Raw genomic sequence first — 7,628 nt, forward strand, 5'->3', positions numbered from 1 at the left:
CCCAGCACCATTTCTTGAAGGGACTATACTTTTTATTCAGTCTTCTTGGCTTCCTTACCTATTATTGGTTGACCACATGTGTTGGTATTTAATTCTGGGCTCTCTATTCTGTTCTATTGGTGCATAGGTTGCTTTTTTTGCCATTACCACATTGGATTCTGTTACTATGGCTTTGAGGTATGGTTTGAAATGAAGAAATGTGCTACCTCCAGCTTTGCTCTCTTTTTGCAGGATTGCTTTGGTTTTTTAGTCTCCTATGCTTCCACACAAATTTCAGAATGATTTCTTCTAATTTTGATTGAGATCACATTGACTCTGTAATGGCTTTGTGTAATATGGTCATTTCAACAGTATTAATTCTTCAAATCATAAACATGGGATGTGTTTCCATTTGTTTGTGTCTCCAACTTCTTTCAGGAAAGTCTTATAGTTTTCATTGTAAAGGTCCTTCACTTCCCTGGTTTCTTATATTCCTATGTTGTTGTTTTTGATGCTGTTTTCATTTTCTGATGTTTCACTGTCAGCGTACAAGGATGCCACTGATTTTTGTAAGTCAATTTGTAATATGTCACTTTATTGAATCATTGATTACTTTCAACAGATTTTTTTTAATTGACTCTTCAAATTTTTCTGTATGTAAGATAATATTTGCAAAGAGTGACGTTTTCACTTCTTCCTTCCTGATGTCAAAGGATTTTCTTTCTTTCTCTTGCCTAATTGTTCTAGCTAGGACTTCCACTACTATATTGAGTAGAGGTGGTGACACTGTCCTTCCTTGTTATGTTCCTATTCTTAGAGGAAATGCTTTCAATTTTTCTTCATTGAGTGGGAGGTTTGCTGTGGGTTTCCTGTAGGTGGCCTTTATATGTAGAGGTATGCTCCTTCTATATCCAATCTATTAAGAGTTTTATCATAAAAGAATGGTATATTTTGTCTAATTTCTTTGAGCAACTTTTGAGACGATCATGTGATTTTTGCCTTTCATTTTCTTGGTGTATTGAATTACACTTATTGATCTTTGTAGGTTCAACTATGCTTGCATCCCACAGATAAATCCCATTTAGCCATGGTGTCTAATTTTTTTCATGTGTGAACTCAGTTTGATAACACTTTGCTGAGAATTTTTCCATCTATATTCATCAAGGATTCTGGTTTATTGCTTTTTTCTTATGGTAGTGTCCTTATCTGGTTTGCTATCAAAATAATACTGCCGTTGTAGAATGAATTTGAAATTGTTGCCTCCTCCTTAACATTCCGGAAGAGTTTGAGGAGTATTGATATTAATTTTCCACTGCATGTTCGCTAGAATTCACTAGTGACGTCATTTGACCACGAGGTTTCCTTTTGGGCATTTTGGGGTTTTTGTTTTGTTTTTAATTTTTAATTGTTTTTTAATTGTTTTTAATTTTTAAATAAACATATAATGTGTTTATCCCCAGGGGTACAGGTCTGTGAATCACCAGGTTTACACACTTCACAGCACTCACCATAGAAACTTTTTTAAATTTTTTAATAAACGTATAATGTATTATTATCCCCAGGGGTACAGCTCTGCGAATCACCAGGTTGATATACTTCACAGCACTCACCATATCACATATCCTCCCCAATGTCCATAGCCCCAATCCCCCTTCCTACCCCCCTACTCCCAGTCACCCTCAGTTTGTTTTGTGGCAGTAAAAATCTCTTATGGTTTGTCTCCCTCCCAATCCCATCTTGTTTCATGTATTCTTTCCCTACCCCCCCCAAACTCCCCACGTTGCCTCTTCACTTCCACATATCTGGGAGATCATATGATAGCTGTCTTTCTCTGATTGACTTATTTCTCTAAGCATAAAACCCTCTAGTTCCACCACATTGTCGCAAATGGCAAGATTTCATTTTTCTTTGATGACTGCATAGTATTCCATTGTGTATATATACCACACCTTCTTGATCGATTTGTCTCTTGATGGACATCTAGGTTATTTCCATAGTTTGGCTATTGGGGACATTGCTGCTATAAACATTTGGGTTATGTGCCCCTTCTGATCACTATGTTTTTATCCTTAGGGTAAATACCCAGTAGTGCAATTGCTGGATCGTAAGGTAGCTCTATTTCAACTTTTTCAGGAACCTCCATGCTGTGCCCAGAGTGGTTGTACCAGCTTGCATTCCCATTAACCGTATAGGAGGGTTCCCCTTTCTCCGCATCCTCGCCAGCATCTGCCAGGCACTCCAGCCAGGGCTGCCACAATCTCATTACAATAACGTGGGAGGACTCTCCTGCGAGGATGATGTTGGGCCCTGAGCCATGGCAGGAACAGAAGGTTAAGCTCTGGTGGTTGAGGGCATGGGGGTCCTGGAAGCCACTAACTGGCCCCTTTTCCCCTAAAAATAAAGGCCCCTCAGAAAAGCTGGGGGGTCCAACACCAGGCTTGTTGATGGGCTTCCATGCTAAACCATTCCTGCTGCTGAGATAGAGTGTGTGCATGCCAGGGGACAAACAAATCAGAGCAGCAGTCATCAAAAAGCACGCTGTGAGGAAACAGGTTTCCCAGGCTGAAGTCCCTCACTGGCTGATGGTAAAATGCTTGCTCATGCCCATTGAGCTGGGTGGGTATAGTGTCCCACAGTGTGGTGGGCAGCCCCTGGGCAGGCACATTGGCAGGCTGGTCAGGCTGGTCAAAACACCTGCAGGTCTGAGAGGACATCGCTGGATGCTATAGAGGCTTTGGGGTAGGTATCTGGGTGGGCAGAACCAAATTTGGGGGGCTGTATGGGAATGGAGGCAGCCTCTGATCAGTGGACAATGTGCTGATATCTGGGGGACACCCTGAGTGATGCAGGACAAGGCATGTGGCATTGTTGTCAAAAACTTTTTGGGCAGCCGCTCTTGGGTATCAGCTGGGCCCTTGGGCAACCTCAAGCAGCTGAGGGGCACATGGTAGTGACAGGAAGGGATTCCAAGGGGAGAAGCTGGGTAAGGGGGTTACCCAGCACAGGAGAAGAAGCAGAGGGGGAGGAATTGGAGAATGTGAGAACCAGAGCACTGAGTGAGGAGGGAGAAGGCTGATAGTGAGGGATAGCTATCAGAGCCTCGAATATGGGGATGGGGGAATGCTCCAAGAAACCTAGGGGTTAGGATTGCTCAGGAAAGGCCACAGGATGTGTAGCTGAGCAGGGAGTAAAGTCCTCTCTCATCAAAGCCAAGGTGGTCCAGGCACTGGCTCCCAATGATCCTGAGGTGGATCATGCTAGGTCTTAATTTGGAGGTACTGATAGCCTCACTCAGGCTGGGGTAAGCTGTCTCCTCAGGGCCCTGGGGGATGGGAAATGCCAGGGGAAAGTGAAAGATGGTGAGATCAGGTAAGGAGCTTCCTGTGTTCATGGCTGGTGAAAGGGCAGGCACATTGGCAGGCTGGTCAGGGAGCACGTGGTGATCTCATTAACATCAGATAACTGTTAATTCCAGGGAGTTCACAGGACAAAGATCAGGACGAACATAGGAACAGCTTCCAAGAATGGCATGGCTTCAACAATTCTTTGTCCTCTAACAAGTTTTCTTCAATAACAGGGGCTTTGGAGTGCACTTTGCCATTCAGAAAACCTCCATGGTGACTGTGCAAGATGCTAGGAGAGGCAGGGCCTGCTTAAGTGTCCTGAGGGCTAGGGTTCCTCATACTGGTGTGAAGTCAGAGTCAGTACTTGTCTTATTCAGTCAGATGGTAGTAGAAAGAACAGTCCCTTCTCAGCAGGGATATTGTCCCAGGGCACATCCTCCACCAGCTGGGCTCTGGGGGGAAGAAACAAATAGGCAGGTCCAAAGGGAGAGCTCTCTTTCTGGAAGGGATAGCAGTGGAGTAGGGATGAGATTTTTCTGGAATCTCACTGTAGCTGTTCCAAGTTCCTGGTGCCCAGATATCCACAATGAATACAGAGGCAAGGTGAGAGGCCTCTTGGAACTCAGCCAGGTCAGAGCTAATCTGGTTATCAGTGGGAAGAGAATGGCCATAAGGAGAGCTCCTTTGTATGCCATGTGCAATTTGGGGGCCTGTAGGCCCCATGTGATCCTCAACCCCAGGTTCTCAGGTGTTTGTGCCTCCCCTACAAGCCCGTCTTCCTGACCTTCAGCCTCCACCTGTGCCTCTCAAATGACTATACTGGTCTGTTCAGATTGTCTCCATCTTCCTAAGTCACTCTTGTTCAGTTGTGTGTTTCTAGGAATGTACCCATTTCCTTTTTTTTTTAATTTATTTATTTTATATTTATTTTCAGCATAACAGTATTCATTATTTTTCCACCACACCCAGTGCTCCATGCAATCCGTGCCCTCTATAATACCCACCACTTGGTACCCCGACCTCCCACCCCCCGCCCCTTCAAAACCCTCCGATTGTTTTTCAGAGTCCATAGTCTCTCATGGTTCACCTCCCCTTCCAATTTCCCCCAAGTCTCTTCTCCTCTCTATTTCCTCATGGCCTCCATGCTATTTGTTATGCTCCACAAATAAGTGAAACCATATGATAATTGACTCTCTCTGCTTGACTTATTTCACTCAGCATAATCTCTTTCAGTCCCGTCCATGTTGCTAAAAAAGTTGGGTATTCGTCCTTTCTGATGGAGGCATAAAACTCCACAGTGTATATGCACCACATCTTCCTTATCCATTCGTCCGTTGAAGGGCATCTTGGTTATTTCCATAGTTTTGCAACCGTGGCCATTGCTGCTATAAACATTGGGGTACAGATGGCCCTTCTTTTCACTCCATCTGTATCTTTGGGGTAAATACCCAGGAGTACAATGGCAGGGTCATAGGGAAGTTCTATTTTTAATTTCTTGAGGAATCTCCACACTGTTCTCCAAAGAGGATGCACCAACTTGCATTCCCACCAACAGTGGAAGAGGGTTCCCCTTTCTCCACATCCCCCAGCATATGTTGTTTCCTGTCTTGCTAATTTTGACCATTCTAACTGGTGTAAGGTGATATCTCAATGTGGTTTTAATTTGAATCTCCCTGATGGTTAGTGATGATGAACATTTTTTCATGTGTCTGATTTGTATGTCTGCATTGGAGAAGTGTCTGTTCATATCTTCTGCCTTTTTTTGATATGATTGTCTGTTTTGTGCGTGTTGAGTTTGAGGAGTTCTTTATAGATCCTGGATATCAACTTTTAGATATATAATTTGTTGGTATGCAATTATTCATAGCTTTCATGATTCTACATATTCCTGTCCTATTGACTGTAATAACCCTCCTTTATTTCTTCTTTTTTTATTATATTATATTAGTCACCGTACAGTACTATGTCTCTCTCTCTCTTTTTTTTTTTTTAGAGTAGCTAACTTTTTGCCAGTTTGTGTTCATCATCTTCTAGAACCTGCTTTTAGTTTCACGGATCCTTTCGGTTGTTTTTTTTTGGTCTCTATTTCATTTACTTCTGCTCTGATTTTAGTATTTCTTCCCATGTTAACTTGGGGATTAATTTGTTCCTCTTTTTCTAGTTTGTTGAAGTGTAAAGGTAGATTGTTTATTTGAGATCTTCCTAATTTTTTTGTTGCTCTAAACTTCCTCTCTGAACTGCTTTTACTGCAACCCACAAAATTTGATATATTGTATTTTCATTTTCACTTGTTGGAGACCATTATTTTATTTCCCTTTTTATTTCCTCTTTGACCTATTGATTGTGTTACCAAACTCAGACTAGTTGAGCACCCAATGCCCAGTAAGCCAATGTCTGAGACATGGGTGTTGAGGCAAAGAAAGCCTCATTATCACAAGGAAAGCCCAGTGAGAAGGCTGGCTATCATTCCCAAAGCTGCATTGCCCTCTGGAGGAGAAGGGACAGCCACTACTTGTTTTGGGAAGGAGGTGAATGTATGAGAGGAGGATGAGGTGTTCCTGGAAACTTTGAGACAGTGGGCCTTGAAACAATCTGGAGCTCTATATTCTTCTGGAAAATAAGGCATCCCATTCAGGACCTGGAATGATCAGGTATGTCAGATAATTTTGAGACAAATGTTTCTTTCCACTCCCCATTAGGTTCCTATAATCAGTGGGTAAACAGGGAGTCGGGGTAAAAAGCAAAGTAAATGATTGATCATGCATGAGGTTAAGTAATGTGTAAACATCCTTAGTAGGGAATAAAACGTGACGTGCATGTAAGTTAATAATGCACCTAAGACAATATTGTTCTGCATATGCTTTCAAGACTAGCCCAAAAACCAGGTATTTGGCTTCAGTTGTTTAAAACTTTGTCATCTCTCTCCCACATATTTTTAGGTCTACTCAGTTTCCTCTTGTTCATTTTTTACTTTCATACCAACTTGGTCACAGAAGTTGGCTGATATGGTTTCAGTCTTCTTAATTTTGATAAGATTTCTGTGTCCCATCAGGGGATCCATCCTGGAGAACATTCAAGGTATACATGAGAAGAATATGTATTCCTCTGCAGGTGGACAGAATGTTCTGTAAATGTCTGTAATTTTTTTCTGAAGTGTGGTTATGCTCTGTTTCCTTACTGATTCTGCACCTGGATGGTAAATCCACTGTGGACCATCAGGTATTGAGGTCCCCTGCTGTTATTGGATAATTGTCTATCTCTCCCTTAAGATCTGTATTTGTTTAATGTATTTCAATACTCAGGTATTGAGGGCACATCTATTTACAACTGTTATATCTTCTTTTTGGCTTGAACTCTAACTTGTCTGATACACACATGGCTACACCTTCTTTCTTTTCGGTACCATTCGCTTGGGTTATGCACATCTGTTCCTTCACTATAAACCTACGTTTGTCCTTACAGCTAAAATGACCCTTCTGAAAGCATCACATACTTGGGTCTTGTTTTTAATTTCTCAAGGCACTCTCCGTCATTTGATTGGTAAAGTCAACCCACTTATGTTTAAGTGATTATTGATATGTAAGGACTTACTATCATCATTTTATCTTTTCTTTTCTGGTTGTTTTCTATCTTTATTATTTCTTCTTCTTTGTGTTTCTGTCTACTTTTATCACTTGCTGGTTTTCCATGATGATTCCCTCAGTTTGCCCCTTTTTAAGGTTCTCTCTGCTCTAGATATTGTTTTGTCTTACCCTGAGGTTTGTATAAACTGTCTCATAGATTAAATGGTGCTTCTCCTGCTGTTAGCAACTTTTCTTCATTTGCCTACATGGCTGTTCTCATTTTCCTCCTCCCCTTTTACATTTTTGCTGTCACAAACTCTTTTCCTGGTATAGTTTGTTACCAACTGTAGTAGCTCTAGTTATTTTTAATAACTTTAGCCATTGCTGTTTTCATTGAGTGTTTAATGCCTTATTCTAAAATAAGCTTACAGTTTCTCACTCTGTCTGCCAGCTTACTCAGAGTCTCTGTACCATCATTGTTTCATTACACTATTAAAATTCTGCTCAATATGTCTTGGAGGCAGGGCTGGTAGTGGGGAATTCCCTCAAGTGTTCTTTGTGTCGGAAAGTCTTTATTTCTCCTTCATGTCTGAAAGATAAATCCTGGATACAGATTTCTTGTCTGGCAATATTTATTTGTTAATGCTATGAGTATGTCATTCCTCTCTCCTGGCCTACAGAGTTTCTACTGAGAAACCTGCTGATTATCTCTCCTATGGGGGCTTAATTTTACATTACTTTC

At 41.6% G+C, this 7,628-nt stretch overlaps 1 pseudogene; it reads right to left on the minus strand.

Moving 5' to 3' along the window:
• LOC132018585 (CREB-regulated transcription coactivator 2-like) overlaps nucleotides 1-7,628 on the minus strand; it is a 19,510-nt pseudogene that overhangs the window by 3,923 nt on the left and 7,959 nt on the right.

Source organism: Mustela nigripes, chromosome 5, assembly GCF_022355385.1.
Source record: "Mustela nigripes isolate SB6536 chromosome 5, MUSNIG.SB6536, whole genome shotgun sequence".
Taxonomy (NCBI): domain Eukaryota; kingdom Metazoa; phylum Chordata; class Mammalia; order Carnivora; family Mustelidae; genus Mustela; species Mustela nigripes.